The following is a 24,418-nucleotide window of genomic DNA, read 5'->3' on the forward strand; positions in this document are numbered from 1 at the left end:
ATTTAACTACTTAAAGAGCCACAAGTTAGCCTCCAACAAAAATTAAATATAAAATTTATTTGATGACTTACAATACTTATTAAATAGATTAAAATTAATTAACCAAGACCCAAATAGGTCCACAGAACTCCAACAAAATCCTTTAATCATGTAGGATAGCCAAATACCCCAGGATGCTCCTACATCACATCATCTTGTTGATCTCTAAGCCTTGTTTCCTATTAGTGTCCAACACTTAATTCATTTTTTGGGTCATGTTGATTGGTCATCACTATGATCAAGCCACCCAATTAAGGCCAAGCTACATGAAATTTTTAATATTTTATCACATGCCAAGCAAGTCAAAGGTTGTTGAGAACTTAGTACAAACCGAGTTACAATATATGCTAAGAGACACATATGGACCTTGATAAATGTAAAGTTATTTTATTCTGATTGTGTTAGTACATATTGAGTATATAAAAGCTAGGGGACAACATGATTGTTAGTTATGATTGAGTGTCAAGATATTCAATTCCCGAGTAAACCAGTTTTGGCATATGTGTTTATAATGGCACAAACACCCATGTAAATAATTTTAGTCAAATTCTATGCAAGATTTATGAATTGTAGAGAAAAATAAGGAGAAAGCTATGCATTTTACTAGAGGACATCAATCCTTAGAAATAAAAAATAACCGATCAAAAAATAGGACTAAGTGGCAAAAGAATGAATTTTGAACTATTGACTATACTCTAGAACCTTACATTGTTTTCTATTAAAGAAGAGATCAAACCCTAAATTAGTGTGTGTGAGAAGGAAGACCATGAAGGCATGATAAGGATAAGGACATAGTGAGGGAGGATAAATTTGATCAAGTGAACAAATAGAGAAAACTAATGGTAAAGAGAAGAACATAGAAAATTATATAAGGAGATCAGATTTAGACATTGAAGAGAGAAGATCTATAATCAATTTGATGAGAGAAAACTAAAGGATCAGGTACTAAGACATTATAGCCAGTGTATTAGGGAAAATATCTTAACAAAATGGTTTTAATAGACCTAGTTATATCTCCTAATAGAGTGCTTACTTCATTGTAAGTTTAAATCCTTTAATCAATGTAGACTTAATAGTCTTATAATGCTTCTAACCAAGCACACCCCTCACAAGGTGCATGATCAAAAGTGATCAACATTATAGCCCTAATAGCCATACTTTATTACTATAGTAGTGGAGATTTGTGGGTGTCATCCCCACCCCATTTTTACCTTCACCTTGGAGGGTTTCTGGGTAACCAAAATCTTTGTGTTATGTGTTTACATTTTCATGTTAATAGATGTCAAGCATAGTTAGATCTATTTTAGTTCTACAGTACATAATCATATGGTATATGATCTAAGATATGAGATGGATTAGGAGTAAATTTAGTTAATCTATTATTTTTTCAAGAAGTGAAAACTTTTATAGATCCTGATTCTCCCCCCTCTTAGCATCTTGCTTCCCAATAAGACTTCCAACAACTAGTATTAGAGATAGATTCTCTTTTAAGAAATCTAGCAACTTGAGAGTTTAGATTTTGGAGACAGAAGCTTACAAATTTGGGAAATACTATTCATAATTATATGATTGACATCCAACTCATAGTGCAACAACTTGAAATAGAAAGAGAAGAATTGAGAAAATCCTCAAAGAAAAGAAGAGAAATGGCTATCTAGTAGAATGACACACTTTATCAAAAAATTAGCACTAAAGGATTGTTTGACAATGGGAATTCTAGTGAAAGTGATGCAACAATAGAAGACCTATTAGAGAAAAACAACATTCTAAATGAAGAAGTTAGATGATTGAAGAGAGAGCATGAATTGCAATTAGTAAGGTTGTGTAAAGTGACTAAACAAAAGAAGAAAATTGAAGAAAATAAAGTCATGAATGAAGAAGACAAAAGAAAACTGACTATTAGACTTGAAGAAAGGTCATCTAATGTGCAAAAACTTACAAACACTTAGTTAGACACGATGAATCAAATGTTACTTACAAATCAGGAACTAAATAGAAAGGACACAAAGATTGCAAATTTGAAATCACAAAGTGACAAACTAAGAAATGAATTAAGATCTCAAAAATAATTACTAGAAAGGATGGATAAACCAATTAAAGCTATAACATACTTTGAAGAACTGATGAGATCACCAAGGTCATCTAGTGAAACTTTTGGATTAGAGCACATCAAGCACTACTCATCTACTGAAGAAGGTGAATCATCCAAGAGTGGAGAGAAAAGAAACGTAAAACCTAAAGGAAAACCTACATGTCATCATTGTGGAAAGATGGGACACAAACAAAACATTTATACGAGCAAGATTGGTAAGAAAAATCCTCAACCTAAGTTTACTGGTAACTATTTTAATTGCAAGAAACAAGGACACCAAGAACATGAGTGTAGGAAAAAGGAAAGTCAAATACCTATTGCACCTAGATTTGAAGGACATTGCTACATCTGTCATAAATATGGAGATAGAGTCCAATAATGTAGTTCCAAGAAAAAATCTAATTGGACATCTAAGAAACGAGTAAATTCACCTAAGCAAGGTAACTCTTACAATTGGGATTGAAACACATGGTATAATTATTGTTACTATGGAGAGTATGATCACATTAAAAAAAATGCATTAGGAAACATTTTAGAGGAAATCACAAGAAATGTTTGAATGAAAGCTTATTTTTATTTTAGTTGTCACAAGTTTGGACATATTAAAAAACTTTAGGACTCGAGCACCAAAACCAAGCAATGAAAACATCAAAGAAAAAGGAAAAGTTTACATGGAACAAACAAACAAAGAGATAAATTAAACCTAAAAAAAGAAAGTAGAAGCTGAAAGTAGTAGATTTAACAAAGCTAAGATCACCCAATCCAATGGATCATGTGATCACACCACATCTAATTGACTAGAGAGGGTATGTAAGGAACTGTACACTTGAATGGAAAATTACACATTAGTTCCCAACAAGAAATATGATTAAAAGTCCATATATACATGAATCAAGATGAACTAGGATATATTTAAGGGAAGAATTGAGAAAAATAATTTTCATTCCTAATAGATGTTGAGTATCACTGTTATGATATATAGCATCTGAGTGATGTCATATGAACCAAGTATTTATACAAAACTAAGGTAATGGATTGACCAAGCTAAGAAGTAGTGATCTAGTATTGAAAGGGAAGAAGCATGAACACAATGCTATGTGAAGGCCAAAGACAACTATAATGCACCTACTTATATTTTTGGGAAAGAGATGTTGAAGGAAAGTAATGCAAAAATTGTGAGGAATGACCAATGTCATCCACCCAAATTCAAGGTGTACACTAACATTACAATGACTAGAGATGCATTTGGTGCCCTATCATCAATTCCACCTATAGTCTTATGTTGGAAACATTCAAGATATGATAAGTTACTGAGAGGGGAGAGTTGAATCAATAACTTTAAAACTCTTCTTTTAAATTTACCACAAATCCATCTATGCTACTGCATACATTAGTACTAAAAGATAAAACATTCATCACAATAAATAACACAATGTTTTGGTGACCTAGAAACCTTCCAAATAGAAAGTAAAACTTGAGCAGGGATGGTACCCACAAAAATCCACTACTGCAGCACAAAGTTGGCCTATTAAGGCTTACATTGACCACTTCTAGTGATTTTCCCTATTAGGAGCACAAAGGATTACTAGGTCCACCTTGTTAGAGGATTTACAAACATACAATGAAGTATGCACTCAAATAAGAGATTTATAAAAAGACTATTAAGTCTACATTGTTAAAGGATTTAGAAATTGATTCACTTGTCAAGATGAATTAGTGGATCTACTTACAACTAATTTTTGATAAGATCCTTTATGCATTGATCACCTTATTTGATGGATATAACTTTTCTGCTTCTGTATTAACCTTGATGTATTCCTTAAATTTCTACTAATAATCCTTCACATGCACTTCTCAAAAATACTTCATATCACTTCTCTATATCAATATCTTACAATAAATCTTACATATATACCTTTCAAATTTACAAAATTGCAAGGTTGGCCAAAATACAAGTGAACAACACATTACAAAGTCGGCCCAATAGTAAATAACTCGGCTTCACTGAACTAACTCGGTGACCTTCTAATACTCAGTGTCCACTACATTACATGACATCATCATGCACTCAGTAGAAGTGAAGGCTCGATCCATACCGATCACTCAATGACCACTAGTGACTCGATAGATGTAGTGTCACTTGGTAGATACTGCACGCTGATTTTACCTTGCTTCACTCGGTAAACACTACTACTTCCAACACTTAGTTTACACTGAATTTCCATGACACAAACTTACTGCTTAGTAGAAACTATGAAGCTTGATAGACACTATTGGTCTTCACATTTCCTGTATTCACTTGGTAGCCACTGTTCTACTTGGTGTAAACTATTGAACACTTTGAAGCTTGGTTAACACTAGAAAGCTTAGTGAGTGTAGGAAACTAAGTGCTAAGCTCGGTAGATATACTGGAATAGATAAGTGTTGTCACTAATGGCAATAATAACTTAATGCCAACAATCTCCCCCGTTGGCATTAGTGACAAAACACTTATAAGCCAAAACATATGTACATAATCTGACTCATTGAATTTTGGTTTTTCAAAATTGATCTTTGTAAAGTTGCTGCATATACATTCCTACATATATCTCCTTGATGACACATAATGTATATACAAAGATACTTATGTACATATCTATACACATATACATGCTGACTCAATTAAGTGCTATCTCCCCCTTTCACTTATACTAAAATCTCTTCTTATATACAGAGTTTCCCCTTTTTGCTTATACTGATATCTCTCCCCCTTTTTGATAGTAATGCCAAAGGGCTACATATACTATCTATATAGTTACACCAAAATGAGAGAAATTCTTGATGTACCTTGAGAATGAGGGCGAATGAGTTATCCCAATTCTCTTACAAAATTTGGCAAGTGGAGAGGGCAATCTAAACTTCTACTGATAATTTGATCATTTGATCAACCACTGAGAAGTTCTAATCCTAGACCAATGTTTTGCAATGAGCAATATGTTTTTGCATTGTATTTATTATTGGCAAGACCATGCTCTAAATATCAATCAAGTTTTCTCTTATTCTTGCTTCTTCTCTTAGATATTTTTCCTGCACATCTGCCAGATATTTCACCTTGGTGTGATGAGAAAAGTTGGAGGAGGGGTCCATCTGCAACATTGATGCACTTGATTGCATGTCAACATCAATCTTATTGAGCTTCTCCTTTATTTCTTTGGTAAAACTAGAGACATCACAAAGTTTGGCAAAAAGTGATGCTGCATTATTAAAAGAATTTTCAAAATTACTCAAAAATGCAGACAACTCAACTTGTTTGATTGCGATTTGCTGAGCAATATACTTTAGCACCTTGTCATCAAACTTCCTTTCAGCCTTTTCATTTATTTTCTCTTGTCCAGAAGAGTCCTCATTATATTTCTGTACAACCTCTTCTAACTAAACAAAAATATGTTGAGTGGAATCCACTTCAACACCTATAGCTTTAGTAATTATATTCTTGGCATTTTCAATTATTCTATACTCCTTATCCCTTTCAGATCCTAACTGCTTTTGCATAGCTTTCTTCTCTATGAGTTGATTGGCTAACCTCATCTCTTCAATAGTAGCAGTCTCATAGTCAATCTTAGGTATTACTATCTCTATGTCTAAGTCAATGTCTTCTTCAATTTTCTTTCTAGTGATTAGAATTTTTAATGGTTGCCTTTGTTTTACTTTAGTGATTACTGGTTTAACCTTTGGAACAGACACAATAGTGGAGATAGAAGGGCTAGCAGTGAAAAATGGGATAAGACTTGAGGATTAAATATCAATAGGAGTACTAACTGAATAAAAAATTGAAACACTTCCAAAAAATGGTGCCACAGTTGGTAGAATACCCATAGAAATATCTAAACTAACTAGAATTGAAGTGGATGTAGACAATGCTGATGGAAACAAAACTATACAGCTAATTAGAATTGATGAAGACAAAATTGTAGAACTCACTATTGCACTTATTGATGATGTAGGAGTAGAGGGAGCTAACTTAGTAGCTAAAGAAGTAACAGTCAACTTAGTAGATGAAGTACTTGACACTTCCATTGTAGACACCTGGAGCTGGGAGGTGGTTGGTGAAGATTGAGCAAGTGATGTTACTGTTGTGCTCACAATATCACTAGTAGAAGCTATCTGCATAGATGTGATAGTATGTGGTGGAGTGTGAGGTAGAGATGCAATTGCTTCAACTGCTATCCTCATCAAATCATCTTCATCCTTTTCTTCCTCTTTTTCTTCTCCCTTCTGTCCTTCTTCTTCCTTCTCCTCCATTAGAGCATGCAATTCTCCTGCTATAACTAAGATTGAAGAAGTGTTGTCATCATCATCATCATCATCATCATCATTGTTGTCATCATCATTAATTTCAAAAATTTCTTTTGATGGCTTGTTGAGATGATATATATCTTTCCAAATTTTTGAGGCTTGCTTAACCATTGATTCTATATTTTCCATTAATATGAAGCATGTTTTAAGCTTTAGAATCATTCTGTCTTCATGCTCTTTTATTTCCTTCTTCACTTTTGCATCAGTTAGATTTGGTACTAATTGTCTCGACTATTGTTCAAAGATGTCCTTTACAATTTGCACCATGTTTTCCCATCTAACTTTGATTTTAGCACAAAGATCTCCATGGATTTGAGGTTGAATTTGTGCAGGGGAGTATTTCCAAATACCCATCTTCTCCATAACAAAGTCCTCAATCTCTTTTTTCTCAAATGGAGTCTGAGTCTCATATTTGAAAACTTTGAAGTTTCAAATTCTTGCTCCAACTCTTAGCTATTTCATCCTTTCCTCAAATGAAGGTGTAGAGTGGATCAATACTAGTTCACTTTTACCTTTCCTAGCTCTCCTAGAGAACACTACAGTTGGTTGCTTCTAAGGTTTGGTGATAATCACTCTACCTTTCTTCCTTGTTGGTTCCTCTTTCTTTGATTCTTCTTCTTCTTCTTCATATTCCTCCTCTTCATCCTCACCCTTGCCCTTGGTAAGCATTAGAGGACCTTCAGCTATCTTTAATTTGGTGATTCTCTTCTTGCCTCTACTGAGAGCTTGAGGAATCTTAATACTAAGCTTTATCCTCTTCTTTGCTTCATCGTAAGTGCTAAATGAAGGGAGATTAGGATTGGCTAGCTCATTTACTAATGCCTTAATGATGTCTCTAGCTTTAGCAATGTTAATTTCATAAGGCAATGGTTTTACCCATGCCACTCTTGATATGACTGCTTGAATGTATACTCTGTCATAGTCTACCATGAAACATATATCATCCTTGTAGTCTTCTTCAAGCTTGGATGGGATTTAGAATCTATTGTTCATTTTCTCCTTGAATGCCTCAAAATAGTTATCCAACACCCTTTCAAAAGTTTCACCCATTTCTTCAATAAATTCACTTATCTAATAAATAATAGGGGTGTCTTTCCTCCGCACAACTGTGCCCTTAGATGGAAAGAATTTTTGAACATAAAAGAATAAACAAGTAAGAAATGAACCAAAATTGAAGGAATTGTTCTTGGAAGTCTTCACACTTTCAATGTTTTTGTTCAATTGCTTCAATAACACATCTGATAGATAAAATTCAAGGTTCTTCTTTATAACCTTGTATGCTAGGTCAACTGCTTCATAAGGAATGTTGTTTGATCAACTCAAGTTGTAGATCTTATGTACAATGATGTGGATGCCAAACCTAAGCTCTATGTTAGTGACATTTTTTATTTTCAAACCTCTACCATCCCACTTGGCTAGGGTTTTCTTTTGCAGTTCCTCCTGACCTAGGGTTTTAGTTTTCTTAGCTTTGCTTAGTATTGGCAGACCCATAACATTGTGTACCATCTTCTTTGTAATCAGAATGGGTTGCTCCAACCATAATTGTCCATTGTTGAACTAACTCAATATGTATCTTATCCATTTTACTTGGAAATTTTGTGGCATGTGAAGGATATGAGTTCATCCTTTCATTTCCAAATGTTTATGCTGAAGTTTCAAAATTTTGTCAACACACATTTTAGCTAGGATATTATCCATTTCTAATGTCCCTAATTCTTGAATAGTGCATTTAAACTGAGTTCTTATGTCATTAATTAGGAGTACCTTTGGTAGGATTTGCAATTGAGCACCATAAGGATCAAGTGATTTAGTAATGGCCAAAAAAATCTTGAAGTTTGGTGCTTTCCATTTGACACCCTTAATTGTGTGTTTTAGAACCCTTCTTTGGTTTAGTGCTGCTTCCACTAGTTGATGCCATTGCTTCTCAGCAGATGATAGGATTCATGAAGATCTCACTGCTAAATTTCTCAAAAACACTATAATGCTCTTTCAAATCACTTTTCTCTTCGAATACTATGAATGTAGTGAAAAATGAAGTCAAAATTGCCCCTTTTTTGAGAAAATTTCATAAATGCTCAGTGCCATAATGACATAGTGTGTGATAGACTGTCATCCACTGACCTAACTTGGCAAGAGTATCAACTTGGTAGATAAACCAAATTTCTCTTACTCCCGACTGCGCTCGATAAGGTCTTCAACCAACTTTCCTTGGTGGAGTTTGATGCAACTCAGTGAAAGATAACCTTTTGTGATCCTGGTGTATTTGAAATACTGATTGGATCATTTGAATTCCTCATATTTGTTGGAACTACTTATGATTTTCTTGTTGAGTATAGTTCCAACACATTCTTAGGAATTTAGTTTGAGGGGATGGAGTCACCCACTTCTTGAGTGACTTCACTTCCATGATTTGAGCTTGTATCCTTAGTAGATTTAGGAATCCATTGCTACTTCATTTGTTTCCTTATGTTGTGAGCCCTTTCTTTCTTTTGATCTTCAAATTGCTTATATTCATGTAGTTTTTAGCTATATGACCGAGTTCAGTGCATGTGTAACACCTTATAGTAGTATCCTTCTTTCTTAGGTGATGCCTTGCAAAATTTATGCTATTGTGTCCATATTCTCCACAATAATGACATCTGCACTAGATATTGTAGTCCCATCCAAATATTGCCTTTACAAGTTGTTCAACTAGATTGAATGATTTGGATCTGCATTGAGATGCCTTGTGACCATGATTTTTGCATTTGTGACATTTACCTTCAAAATTTTGTTTCTCGTTGCATTCATTAGCTTTGTGACCATGCTGATTGTAGTTGTAGAACTTTCCATTGAATTTTTCTTTTCCATTACTCCAGCATTTGTTTGATGTATGACCAATTTTCCCACAATGATTGCATGAGGGTTTTGGATTCCTTTTTGTACCTTCCTTGGAAGATTCACCTTCTTCTTCATTATATCCAAGTCTTGATTTACCTTTTTGCCTATGAAGATTTTGATCATTTTGCTAATTCAATTAATTCATGTCTTCTTGAGATTTCATCATTCTCCCATTGATTTTTTTTTCAGCATTTAGGTCATTCTTCAATTTTTCAATGATTTTATTTTCAGATCTCAATTCTCTCATTATTCTTTTATTAATTTCCCTTTCATAATTTAGATCACTTCTTATTCTTTCATTCTGTGCTTTGAGAATCCTGATTTCTTCATTTTCTTCAGTTATTTGATCAATAAGGTCTTATGCTAATTGGATTGATTTTATTCTTCACTGTTTCTTTCCTCCAAATCTTCTTTTGCTTTATTCCTTTGTTCCAAGATTTCACACATTCTTATTGACTAAGCTTCTTGTTCTCTTTTCAAGTTTCTTACCTCTTCTTGTAGAGAGCCATTCTTTGCTAGGAGTTCTTTGATTGCCTCATTAGCTTCATCTAAATTGCTTGATGGGAAAAGGTCTTCTATCTTTTCTTCAACATACTGATGGTCATTCATTTTTCTTGCAAGTTCCTTTCTTCTTTTTAGGGATTGCGAAAGATGCTCCTTTTCTTCCTTGAGTTGAGCTATGGCCATCTCTAGATCTAGCTTTTCATTTTCAATTGCCTTATCAAGTCTAAATATCTCCATTTGTCCTTAGATCTTTGCTCAAGCTATTAAACTTTTATCTTGAGAACCATAATGCTTTGATACCAATTGTTGGAAATATTCAAGATATGATAAGTTACTAAGAAGGGAGGGGTGAATCAGTAACTTTAAAACTCTTCTATAAAATTTATCACAAATCCATCTATGCTACTGCATACATTAGTACTGAAAGATAAAACATTCATCACACAAAAGAACACAATGTTTTGGTGACTGAGAAACCTTCCAAATAGAAAGTAAAACTAGGGTGGGGATGGTACCCACAAAACTTCACTATTGCAACATAAAGTGGGCTATTAATGCTTACATTGACCACTTCTAGTGATCTGCACTGTTAGGAGCACAAAGGACTGCTAGGTCCGCCTTGGTAGAGGATTTACAAACATACAATGAAGTATGCACTCGGTTAAGAGATTTATACAAAGATTGTTAAGTCTACCTTGTTAATGGATTTATAAACTGATTCACCTATCAAGATGAAGTAGTGGATCTACTTACAACTAATTGCTGATAAGATCCTTTATGCACTAATCACCTTATGTGATGGATATAACTTTTCTTCTTTTGTATTGAATTTTATGTATTCCTTAAACTACTATTGATAATCCTTCACATGCACTTCTCAAAAATACTTCATATAAATTCTCTATATTGATATCTTACAATACATCTTACATGTATACCTTTCAAATTTACAAAATTGCAAGGTCAGCCAAAATACAAGTGAACAACACAGTACAAAGTTGGCCCAATAGTAAATAACTCAAGTTCACTAAACTAAATCGGTGACCTTTTGATAATGTCCATTGCATTACACAAAATCATCATGCACTTGGTAGAAGTGAAGGCTTGGTCCATACCGATCACTCGATGTAGTTTTGAAATTAGTGGCCACTGATGACTTAGTAGATGTAGTGTCACTCGGTAGATACTGCATGCTGAGTTTACCTTGCTTCACTCGGTAAACACTACTACTTCCAACACTTGGTTTACACTAAATTTACATGACACAAATTTACTGCTTGGTAGACATTGTGAAGCTCGGTAGAAACTACTAGTCTTCACATTGCTTGTATTCATTCAATAGCCACTATTTTTCTTGGTGTAAACTGTTGACCACTTTGAAGCTTGGTTAACACTAGAAGGCTAGGTGAGTGTAGGAAACCAAGTGCTGAGCTCGGTAGCTATACTAATATAGATAAGTGTTGTCACTAATGGAAATAATAAATTAATGCCAGCAGTCTTAATGGTTCATGATGTTTGATTGATGTGCAAGATTGTAGAGATTGGAGACTATGAATTATGAGTTTCTTATGACAAGCTATGTGATAATGGAATTTTGAAAGATGAAAATAAGATTTTTGTTGAGAAAAGGCTTATTTGTGCCATAAAATTTCCTAAGGTATTCAAATTAGAATGGATAAATATTGTACAAAGATGAGTACACAACATGAAATTATGGTTGGAAGGTGGACTAGTAAAGATCAACAAAGAAATCATTCATCAAGTTACTGATTATCCCACACTAGACATAGTAAAAGTGATGAGATGTGCAACAAAGAATATTTTTGAGGATCAAACAAAGGCTAAGTGGAATGAGCAAGGAATGTCCATTGATGGAATTGAAGATCTAGTTATTAAGTTTGCAGTGAATGTAATTGCACATAAACTATACCAGTCAAGCTGATTGAATAATGTTTTGTGCATTGCACTTGACCTAGGTTAGAAAATCGTAAAGAAAGATCACAATTATGACCTGGCTCAACTACAACTACACCAACTATTAGAAAATATTGGAGCAATTTGGAAGGCCAAGAAAACTTTATGTAAGTTTGGATCTTTGCTAGTCTATATATTTTTCTTTGTGTAGAATTTATTTCTTACTGTAGGGAGAGTTGTATGGGATAAGACTAGACCATTCATCAAGATAATCAATGTTTTCATTGAAAAATTGGGTGAAAACTTTGAGACAAATATGGCTAAATATTATGATGAGTTTAAGGGAAAAAAGAAGAATAGAATGAGGATCCCATAATTGGTTGTGGATCACTACTATGAAGACATTTGTTTCATGGTAGATAAAAATTTCACATATGCATACACAATGGTACCTAGGGTTGCATGGTTAATACCAATTCAATATGAATTAAATGTGGACCAAATCACTACAATAGTTAATAATTTTTTATCTGAAGAAATATATAGGAATGTTGAGCCCTTTGGCAATTATGAGTCAACCAAGATCAGAATGCTAATGCAAACCAAAGTTCCCAAGATGGATAAGAAATGAAAGAAGATGATAGAAGATCTTGATGGAAATCTTAGAAAAGGACCACTCTAGATAACAAAGGGAAAAGGAAAAGATGAATAATCTAAAGAAGAAGAAGAAGAAGAAGAAGAAGAAAAATAGTCAAAGGGAAAAGAAATAGTTGTTTTCAAGCCCAAAGCAACCAAACAATTTTTTTTTTATCATTGTTGATCCTAAGGTAATGAAGGACCTAAAGATGAATGTGAAGAAAGTAGTTATACCTCTTGAACCTAAACCAAAGAGGAGGACAATAGCAAGGTCTAAGGTAGAACAACCCTCGACTACTAAAACCAAGAAAATTCTAACTAAAAGGAAATACTCTAAAGGGATTGAGAAGAGCCTACCAAAGAGGCTAAGAAGAAAACTAATTGTCACACTTGATGAGGAGGAAGTTAAAGAAGAAGAAACTGAGTTTGGTTATTTGAGTAAGCTTCAAATTGTACCCAAATAACCTCCCATGACCATTGATTAGATATATGAAAATATTAGAAACTCAGCTAGCATAGTAGGTTTCAAACAAATAAAATATGGTTCTAATAAAGAAGATCATAAAAATATTAAGAAGGCCATGCTAGACATGATGGAAAAATTTAAATATACACCTATTGAATTAGGAAAGGTTATTTATGAGGATTTGTATAATCAATTAGATGCAAAGTGGAAGTGGGAATTATCCACTAAAAGGTAAATAAGGGAGACCCCATTGGCCCAAACTATGCTTGACTTAGGGAACACACATATGTCTATTGACCTAAGAGATTTTTGTAAGAAATTTGTGACAAAAGTAAGGGTATATAAAATTTTGAAGAATAAAGAAGATTAATTTGAGAAATAAAGCAGTTTGATATGGAAGAAAGAATTTTGAACAACATGACATTGTCACTATAGAGGATGTTCCTAATTCATCACTGCAAAATCAAAACATATTAACTAAGGAAGACTTGAAAAATGGTGAATCAAAATCCTCAAAAATCTCTCTCCCATCCACCAATCTAGTTTTGTTGTGAATACAAGATTATACATGGATTGACAGTTCAACAAATTCTACTACACAAGTCACATCTATAATAGTTGTTTTAGAAGTAAGTGCCAAGAAATAGGGCAAGGCCATCATTATGTTACTAAAGTCTACATATGCTACTAACCAAAAAGTAGAATAGAAAGGTAAAGTAGATCAATCTACTCAAGATTCCACAAAGGGACCAAAGAAGGAAGGGCTATCCAAGTTGACAGAGATTGAGAAGCCTAAGGAGAAAGAGACTATCCAAGCTCTTATTCAGCTATTTAGTGTTGTTCATACTAATACATTAAATGTTACACTTGTTCAATAGGTTACTTCAACTCAACATGAGCATACTCCCATTGAATGACGTACATGTAAACTAAGTGCAAAGTGGAAACAATTCCACATATCACTACCAAGTGACAACACCCCTTGGTCATAGATAATGACACAAATTTTTTACACATAAGAGACTCCAATAAGTTCAGATGAGGTCATTACTTTACCCTAGTATGACCCTAACAATACAAAATTGCAAGAAATGCAAGATCTACATGCTTTGCTAAGTCAAAAGACAAAGCAAGAATAACTAAGAAGGGAGATCAAGAAAAAGTAGGTACTCCATGATATAAAATAAATTTTTGTAGATGCTTTTGATATTTAGGATGTAAATGAGAAAAATCCAATTTTGGAACAATTGGTGTATATAGTTGAGAAGGTGAATAATGAAGATATAGAGACCAATGATAAGATGATGAGATGGTCTAAGAAAAAGTTTGAGCACAAAGTTTTAGAGAAAGTCTCAACAAAACCTACATTAAGGTATGTTGAGCTTTCTAACCTTGCAACTAATTTGGAATGGATATTGACAATCATTCATTCATTTTATATAAAACTTTGTGATGTTGATTTCTTCACTATAGAGAATCAGTTCTCTATTGATCACCTACCAATAGATTTCAAGGCTTGTGCTAATTCTTTGAGAAAGAACACAAGTTTAAGCTCACATTAATTTAATAAATTGATATTTGGTCAAGGAAGATTAGCCAATCTAATGGATAAAGAAAAAGTAATAATGACAAAATTGATTACTATACAAATCATGTTACTGCCTCATATGGAGGTCATTCAAAAGGAACTATCAGTTGCACAAGACTTAGCCAAAAGAGATCCTCATCTCTCAAATATAGATAGTTTAGTTATTCTAGCTGCCCATCTTAAAATCTAGATTCAAGTACTAGAATCAGCTTGATCTAGATGGAATCAAGGATTAGAGGTGATCTTATCAAATCAGAATTTTTTTTGGATAAATATCAGCTAACCGATGTAAACCCCAAGCCATAGAGTGTCAAAAACAAGGGGGAAATCAACCATGACACCAACAAAAAACATCAGATCTATCATAGGGAAACTCAAATTAGAATAAAAAAAGGAAAATTAGATGTATCAACATCAAAGATCATAGGTATACCAAGACATACACATATATTGTGTATAACAAATTCAAGTTTTTGGAGGCCAAATCATAGTCTAAGGGGGAGTGCTAATTTTACTATTTTGCAATTTTAAATGGATTGCTAAGTCATGATAAAGTTTTTTTCCACTAATGCTAATGAGCCTCTAAAAGCCACTATTTTGAGAACCTTTAATCTTATTTTTAGACAATTATCTTGCAAGAAACATTTTATGACTCTATGGTTTAAGCAAAAGAACTTATGTTTTTATGAATATATTATCTATATGTTAAGACATGAAGATTGAAGTATAGATTGTTTAGATATGTTGTGTTTGCTTGAATCTATGGACTTCTATGGTTTAATGAAGGAATATTACATGATGATAAATATTTCCTCATCTATGCTATGTTTGGGTAGGTTCCTTCCTATAGCCGTAGGATTTGCAAGAGTGATAATTTGAACATTATACCTTTTCTGACATTGATGATGAAATGAATATATATGTATGTGGAAGTTGTTTCATTCAATGTTTTGTAGTTACTTTCCACACATATTCAAGTCCACATTTCAATGCTAAGTCAAAGAAGACCAGATTGATGAATCACTACAACAAGAAAATTATTGTGTGATTTTTGTTATGGTAGCATGTGAATATAACTTCCTCAACCTACTATATTCTTGGAGGAGTTAAAACATAGTTAATGATATTTCTATTGTAAACTTTATGATCTTTAATTGATCCTCATTGATGGAGTGATTGTAGAAGTAGGAAGTTGTTGTAGCTTTCCTTTAAATAGTGCTCACTATAGCTTTGGAAAGGGATTTTCTGGTTTTGGCTGGAAGAAGATAGAATTTATTGTTTGTTCAATAGTGTGTAATCTTGTTTTCAGATGTAATCTCTTACTATGAATGAATAGAATACAAAGTTCAAGTTTCCACCTTTAGACTTGACCATCTTTCTATTCACTCATCCAAGGAGGCCCACTAGGTGAGTGAATTTCTTTGTTAGAATATAATTTATTTCCTTATTTGTTTCTTTGCAAAGCATACTTCTACTATTCTTGTAGCCATTGATAATAGGATCATTGAACTATTCCTGCAACATAGGTGCATAAATAGATTTACTGTTTGTAGAATTACTCTAAGCTTTAAGAGAAAATATCATTTTAGTTCCTAGCTTAGTTTCCTTCAACATTTCTTTTCTATTTTAGCTGTAATGACTTAAAGAGGAATCAAAGCATATACTTTGTAGCCACCCTCTCAATCTTACACTCCTAGGTTGACAAAATAAAATGAAGTCAACATGTTATTCTTAGGAAAACACATGATTCTATCTAATCATAGAGTCAATGTAGAAGGATGTACAATCCTTTTTTACTAAGGTATTTAGATGACTGACCATTTTTAGCACCATTATTAGGGGAGGTGTCAATCTAATTCAACCCTAAAGTCATTATGTTACACTAGATTTCACATTATTTTGCATGCATAGAAGAAGAGACCCCTTTGGGAGATTTATTCCCTTTATTATTCAAGAAGACATTTTTAATCCTAAACTTGAAGAACCTCACAACGAAAATGAAGAAGAACTCTTTAAAAATCAATTCATTGCTGCTCAAGAATGAATACCCTCATCCTTTGATGAATTATTGCATCTAAATGATCTCTTTGCTGAACTTGAATACCAAGATAATCCACTTGCTCTTGTCATGTATCAAGCACCACTAATAGTACCCCCTCCAGGAATGGCTCAGCCTTAGCCTCAACCAATATTTCCTTTTCCTATCACTCCTCAACAAGGTAAGCAAAATTTGAAAAACATACTTGCTACTATACTCCCCAAGTTTTATGGTTTGATCATTGAAGACCCTAAAACCTTTCTCTTTGAGTTTGACATACTATGTAGAAGTTATGACTATAGAATTGATGCCCACAAATTGAAGTTGTTTCCTTCTACCCTCAAAGAAGCTTTTCTGAGATGGTTCATGGGGTTGGGTGCCAATGTTGTAACAAATTGGCCTACAATGAGCAATTTTTTTCTCACAAAGTATAAGGAATACTATAGGGGCCAAGATTTAAAAGGGGATGACATTTTCAAAATGCCCCAAAAGGATGATGAAACCTTGGAAGATTATGTTTCCTAGTTCATGTTCAACCTGCAGCATAACACACAACATCAATTGAATGAGGAATCAAAGAAACATCTTTTTCTAAGAGGTGTAAATGAAGGAAGCATTGAAGCTCTAGACCTTACGGTAGGAGGGGATATCACTCAAAAGACTTGGATTGATATACAAAGTATATACCTAAATTATTCTAGAGCTATAGTGAAGAAAGGTAGGGTATTTAACAATCTACCACATATGTCCAATGGTAGTTCAGGAGTATCCAAGATGGAACTATCTAATTTTCTATCAAACTTTAAGTGAGACATCATTAACGATGTGGTCACTTAGCTAGACACCATGCGAACCCAAAGAAAGAAAGATGAAGCTGATGCCATGTTGACTGAATACTATCCACATTGTAGAGAAAAGAAAAAGCACTGTAGATTTAAGTTTGTTGCAAGCATGGAGACCAATGCCAATCAAGTTCAAAGCCATTGATGAAAATGGAGAGGTACATTATGTCTCTCAAAGAAGGCCATGGGCTCAAAGACAAGGGATGCCACAAGATTGTCTTCAAAGTTATAATAATAATAATCAATGGAAAAATTTTCAAAATACTAGTTTTAGTGGAAATCATAGTTGGAAACAACCTCAAAAAGGCTAGCAAAAACCTCAGAAAGGTTGACAACAACCTTAGCAGGGTTGGCAAAAATAAGTAGGGTTGGCAGTAACCTCAAAAGGGTTGGTGGAAACCTCAGTAGGGTTGGCAACAACCTCAGAATTGGAGTACCCAATCTAGTCAGCCAACCCTATTGCCACCACCTTAGTAGCAAGCTCTAATGCCTACTCTTTTAGCCACTAATACTCCTTCCAAGTAGACCCAACTACCAGTTCAATCTAACCCTAATCCAAAAAATAATAAACAATAGGCTCAACATCAAAGATATGCCATCTCATTGAATGATATTCACTTAAGGTTAGGCACCACTCTTCAGTCACCCAAAAAACCTATAATAATTGAAGTTGATGATCCTCCAACTAAGCATATAGATGAGTCAAATCAGCATACCTCTCTTGTAGCCAAAGAGCCTCAATTTCCCCACAAGTTGATAGAACAAGGCCAACCCATGGAGAACCATGCAGTCATTGATTTCCTTAATCAGCTGAAATAGATGATAGTAAAAATACCATTGCTGGATGCTATTAAGGAAGCCCATGCATTAAGTATCTAGGAAGGAAGAAGAAAGATCCAAAAACCAGTCATGTCCTAGAATAGTTGTCTAACTTAATGCTACAGAAATTAAATATACCTAAATACTCTAACCCTAGGAATCCTATAGTTACAATCACTATTCATGGGATCCAAGTTCAAAATGATTTGGTTGAACTAGGATCATTTATTAATGTCATGAAAAATGAGGTACTATCTTGGTTGCATATTTTTGGTCTCAGAGAGACACCCACCATCCTTCAACTTGTTGATAGCTCTACCATTAAACTAGATTGGATGATAGAAGATGTTATAGTCACCCTAAATTCTTGGGAATATCCAGTTGATTTTTTGTTCTCTCCCTAAAGGATAATATGGGAGGATATCCTTTAATCTTAGGGAAACCATGGTTAGCCACTGTAGATGCTTATATAGCTTGTTGATCTAGAAAGATGATAATATCGAATGGTGTTCATACCAAGAACTTGACTTTATACTCCCTTGCTCAACCATTGTTACTAGATGACCAAGTAATCTGGCCAGACTTGGGTGATGATGATCTAGAAGCCAATTGCATCCATTAGTTGATGATGATAGGTAGAGAATCACTTATAGCCAACTTTCTTTCTCAGTTACATGTCCCTAATGATCCTACAACCATTGATGATAGTTTTCTAGATGAACACCTTTTTCTATTGGCCACACAAAACCCATGGTATGTAGATATTATTAACAACCTCACCACAGGAAAAATGCCAGTATACTTCTCTTCCCAAGAAAGAAAGTTACTAGTAGAGAAGAGCTTTAATTATTCATGGATTGCTAGATTTATGTTCTATACTAGACTTAATCAAGTCATGCGTAGGTGTCTAAGAGAGGATGAAACATATGATGTCTTGAAGGCCTATCATGATGAGCTCTGTAGAGATCACTTTGCAACCAAAAGCATAACCTTCAAAATCTTGACAACTGGGTATTATTGGCCAAGCTTACACAAGGATGCAACTCGATATAAAAAGAAATGTGATAAGTTTCCATGAATGAGAAGACCCACTAAATTAGATGAAATGCCCTACAACCTCAAGTAGTTGTCACACCCTTCAAAAAATGGGGGATTGACTTTGTAGGACTCATTGAACCTACTTCACAAGGAAAATCCTACATTTTGGTGTGCACTAACTACATAACCAAATGGGCAGAGGCTAAACCCATGAAACACCCAAGGGATATCAATGTGGAATTTTTTTTGTATGAATGCATTTTTACATAGTTTGGTATTCCTAGGAAATTGACATCTGATCAGGGAAATCAATTTACATCAAATTTGATAACTACTCTTATGAAGGAGTATACTATCAGGCATGGTAAATCATCACCTTATCATCCTTAGGCTAATGGTCAAGTAGAAGTTACCAATAGAGAGTTGGAATCTTTTCTCCCCAAGATTGTAGCACTTCATAGGAAAGATAGGGCCACATGCCTTCCTAAAGCTCTCTAGGCTTGTAGAACCACCTAGAAGTCCACAACTAGTTTTACTCCCTTTGAGCTTTATGGAAAGTAAGCAGTAATGCCTATCAAATTTGAATATAAATCATTGAAGACTACCTTGGAGCTCAAGATAGAACTCAATATTTCCCAATAGGATTGAATCCTGAGTTTAAATGGTTTTGATGAATGGAGGAAATTTGCATTGAACAATACTGAGCTCATTCAACACCAAAGAAAAGAGTGGCATGAAAAGTTTATCAAATAGAAAATGTTTGCTATAGGATATTGGGCACTCCTTTATGACTCAAAGTACCAACATAATCTAGGGAAGTTCCAAACATGTTGGTTAGGACCATATGAGATTGTTGTCATATTTCCAAATGGTGTAGTTCAATTATCTACCATTGATCCTATTCACTTAAAACTACTTGTCAATGGGCATCATCTCAACCTTTACCATAAACCCGTTAGCCATGAAGAGTTTTTGTATCAATTCTAGCACAATGAGGACATTTTCATTCCTATAGCCAGTGAGTCCAGGTCTCATATAGCCAATGAGTCTAAGTCTTCTACCCTTACTCTTGATACTTCTTGACATTGATCAAGGCATTCATAATAGACACTTTCTTTTTGGAAGTACTTTCTTCACATCCATTCCACTTCAACTTCTCTCTCTTCCATCTTACCCTTATATCCCATTGCTTTTTCAATTTTGATGTTCCTTCTAGAATGTCTTTCCTATAGTAGTTGCCAAGTACCTACCACATAACTTTTCATGTATTTTATTTTATTTTATTCATGCTTTGTTAGGATTTGGTATTTTTTATAATTTTTCACTCTTTCCTATGCTTTCATGGTGGGACCTATGCCTTTATTTAGTTGGGGGGAGGGAAATATTAAATGTTTTCTTTAAAAAAAATTCAAATTGCATGTACCCTCAAAAGTTCATTGAGATGACTGGAAATAATTGCATATATAATATAACATGTTAGTGACTTGTCTTTCTGTGATTGTGTCATTATAAAATTAAGGATATTAAAAGTAGTTACTTAACTTTTAGTGATGGTTTGCAACATGTTTGGGTGACAGACTTGTACATGAGTGGAAATTATGAAATTGTTGCAAGAAGGATATTATGAGATATGGTGCATTAAACTCTCCAAGTACATGCCATTTTTTGAAATAGACACTTTCTTTTTGGAAGTACTTTCTTCACATCCATTCCACTTCAACTTCTCTCTCTTCCATCTTACCATTCTATCCCATGTCTTTGTCAATTTTGATGATCCTTCTAGAATGTCTTTCCTGTAGTAGTTGCCAAGTACCTACCACATAACTTTGCATGTATTTTATTTTATTTTATTCATTCTTTGTTAGGATTTGGTATTGTTTATAATTTTTCACTCTTTCCTATGCTTTCATGGTGTTACCTATGCCTTTATTTAGTTGGGGGGAGGGAAATATTAAATGTTTTCTTTAAAAAAAATTCAAATTGCATGTACCCTCAAAAGTTCATTGAGATGACTGGAAATAATTGCATATATAATGTCACATGTTGGTGACTTGTCTTTCTATGATTGCATCATTATGAAATTAAGGATATTAAAGTAGTTACTTAACTTTTAGTGATGGTTTGCAAGATGTTTGGGTGATAGACCTGTACATGAGTGGAAATTATGAAAATTTTGCAAGAAGGATATTATGAGATATGGTGCATTAAACTCTCCAAGTACATGCCAATTAAGTTTGAGTTGCATGAACTTGTTTATATTTTATCACATGCCAAACTTGGGCTAGTGTTGTAATATTGTAAACCTTGATCCACTAAGTTCTGAAACATTAAGATTTTTCCACAATTTAGCTGGAATTAACCATGGGTGGAGGTATCCAAAGGAATGAGTCCACTAATCATCGAGTTCTTTTGGGAGATGCAATCAGCTGTAAAATGTCTAGGAGAAGGGGATTGGATTATTGTCCTAGTTTGAAAGGATTTAATGAAGAGGCAACTCTTCAATTCATGATCACCTTAAGGGATGGCATTGTAGTGGTTAAAGGTTTGAGAATCAAGTTCTCAGAGGAGGTGATAGCCAAGGTTATTTGGCTTCACCAAGAAGGCAAAAATTGGGAGAAAGAGTTTGACCTAAAGATAGCTAGGGCATAATTCAGTATACACCAGGACCCTCAACTAGACATTGATAAGAAACAAGGTACTTCTAGGCTATCCTTTCCAATGTAGTTTATTCAACCTACCACATTTATCATCTGATACTTCACATATGAGGGACATTAAAAATACCTGCATACCCTACATTTCAAAATGTTGGCTCACCTACGACATGATTATAGATAGGTAAACCTTCCAAATCACTTGTTTAACATTATTAAGAAGCAAGCTTCTCTAATGCAGTCAGGAAAGGATCACTCTATCTCTCACCATTTCTTAATAAAATTAATCATAGAAAAGGAATTAAATAAAAAATAAATTGGGTCAAGGGAGGAGTTCTTGTAGTTAAAAGAAGTAGAGCCTAGGTTGGTCAACCCTAGAGGCTAGGGTATTGGATGAAGGGAAAGAACATCCACCAATTTCTGTAAAGTTGTCCCCAGAGCTGAAAATGCTCCTAAAGCCTCTCCTTCTAGTCTTAGAGAAACTAAGAAGAGGATTTACAAAAATAAACCCTCCATTGTTAGCAAAAAAAAAAGAAAAAATGTAGAAGTTGTTAGTGCTCCTAAGGCCCCATCATCTGTTGAAAATAGGTCTTCTGCTAAGAAAGACAAAGGTAAAATTTTGGAACCTAAAGCAGAAAGGCTAGAAACACAATAGATGAAGAGAGTAACCTTAATGAACCCATGCACTCTCAAGAATAGGAAGATCTAGAAAAACCTCCTAAAGCACCTACGGTGGAAATACATGTAAGCAAGAGGAAATGGAAGAATCCTCCATGCCTGTCGACACCACCCATGAGGAAAGGTGTGAGATTCTTTGAGAGTAGGGTTCTAGAAGCCTCTATTGCTGTAGTTACCCATAAAGTGTCTAAATGTGAAAAGGAGTCCTATTTGAAGGGAAAATTGTAGCAAATTGAAGCCAGTAGAAATGAGAGAAAAACCCAAAATCTACAGTCAAAAGTTGATTATGTGCTTATTGAAAATAATGAGTCTGGTGAGATTGAAATATCTAAGTTTTAAGAAAACCTTGCTATGCTAGACATTAGTGAAAAATCTGTATAACTCCCTTTGAAGGATTATCTAGAATTTAGACATGAAATTGTTAAAGAAGTACTAGAAAAATTGGATCAAGAAGGGTTAGACACATTAGCTATAGTAGCCATAGAATCCAGTAGGGAAGAAAAGGAGGAAAAAACTATTCTCATAAGAAAAGGAGGGTGCTTCACATCATAGAGTGTCAAAAAAACTCATCATTTGGTGCCTAAATGGGTAGACCTCTTTAATCATGAGCCATTGCCACCACTAGATCTGTCTACACCTTTGTCTGCAGGAATTAATTTGTTTCAATAGTTGTTATTGGAGAGAGCTCAATGGAAATTAGAGAAATAAAAATTAAAGCATGTTATTAATGAGTAGAGTTAACTGTTGAAATAAAGTTCAGATCAAAATGAAGTTCTGAAGAGAAGAATTGAGTAGATCACAAAATTGATTCCTGAGTTAATGGAATGTAGGTCGCCGCCTATATATGCTTTGTTTCTTAAAGAAAAATTTAAAAATTATAAATTGAATAGCATTGTGGAAGGTCTTAACCCCTCTATTTCTACCCACATGAATTTTATGATGCATTTCGATCTGTTCCTATGGCTTTGAAAAATTTACTATGTGAATTGTATCTTCACATTCTAGTATTGCCTAATGACAGCGAATGGAACCCAGTCTTGTATGTAGGGGATGTGTAATTAAGGGAATAAATGTCATGGATACCTAATGAAATAAGAAGAGAACATCAAGCTACACCATACAATGAGAATGAGATGACAACACCCTTGTTCATGAGACCAGAAGTTCAACATTCTAAATGAACATATCTAGATTGGATTTCTATTTTGGGAAATCTTGTAGGACTTGGTAACTTGAGTACAGTCAAAGAATGGGCCTTTACAAATTGGGAACAATACTTATCTCATAATGTTGAAACAACAATTGTTTCCTCAAGACAATGATGGGTTAGAATGTGACATGATCTAAAAATAAGAGAAACCCACTCTCCACAAAACTTGACTTGCTACAATTAGGATTTCTTGGTATATCAACTTGGGGAGAAATCAATATAAACATTCGTTACCATTAAGGTATCAACCCCTAGTTCTCCTACAACCACTACTAGTAGCAAATGACAATGTAGAAGATCATGACATGACTGCTGAAGTTTAGCACTAGAAGAGGCTCAAGACAAATTATGGCTACTTTGATTATGTGAAGAATGAGCTTCATGATTGTTGGAGACCAACAATAGATTAGTTGGGGAGAATGATGAGCCTCTAAAGTCCCATTATTTTGACAACTTTTATCTCATTTTTAGACAATTATGTTGCAAGAAACATTTTATGACTCTATGGTTTAAGCAAAAGAACTTATGTTTTTATGAATATATTGTTTGTATGTTAAGACATGAAGATCGAAGTATATATTGTTTAGATATGTTGTGTTTTCTTGAATCTATGGACTTCTATGGTTTAATGAAGGAATATTACATGATGATAAATATTTCCTCATCTATGCTATGTTTGGGTAGG

Source organism: Cupressus sempervirens, chromosome 11, assembly GCF_028749045.1.
Source record: "Cupressus sempervirens isolate cs-2001-9-10 chromosome 11, ASM2874904v1, whole genome shotgun sequence".
Taxonomy (NCBI): domain Eukaryota; kingdom Viridiplantae; phylum Streptophyta; class Pinopsida; order Cupressales; family Cupressaceae; genus Cupressus; species Cupressus sempervirens.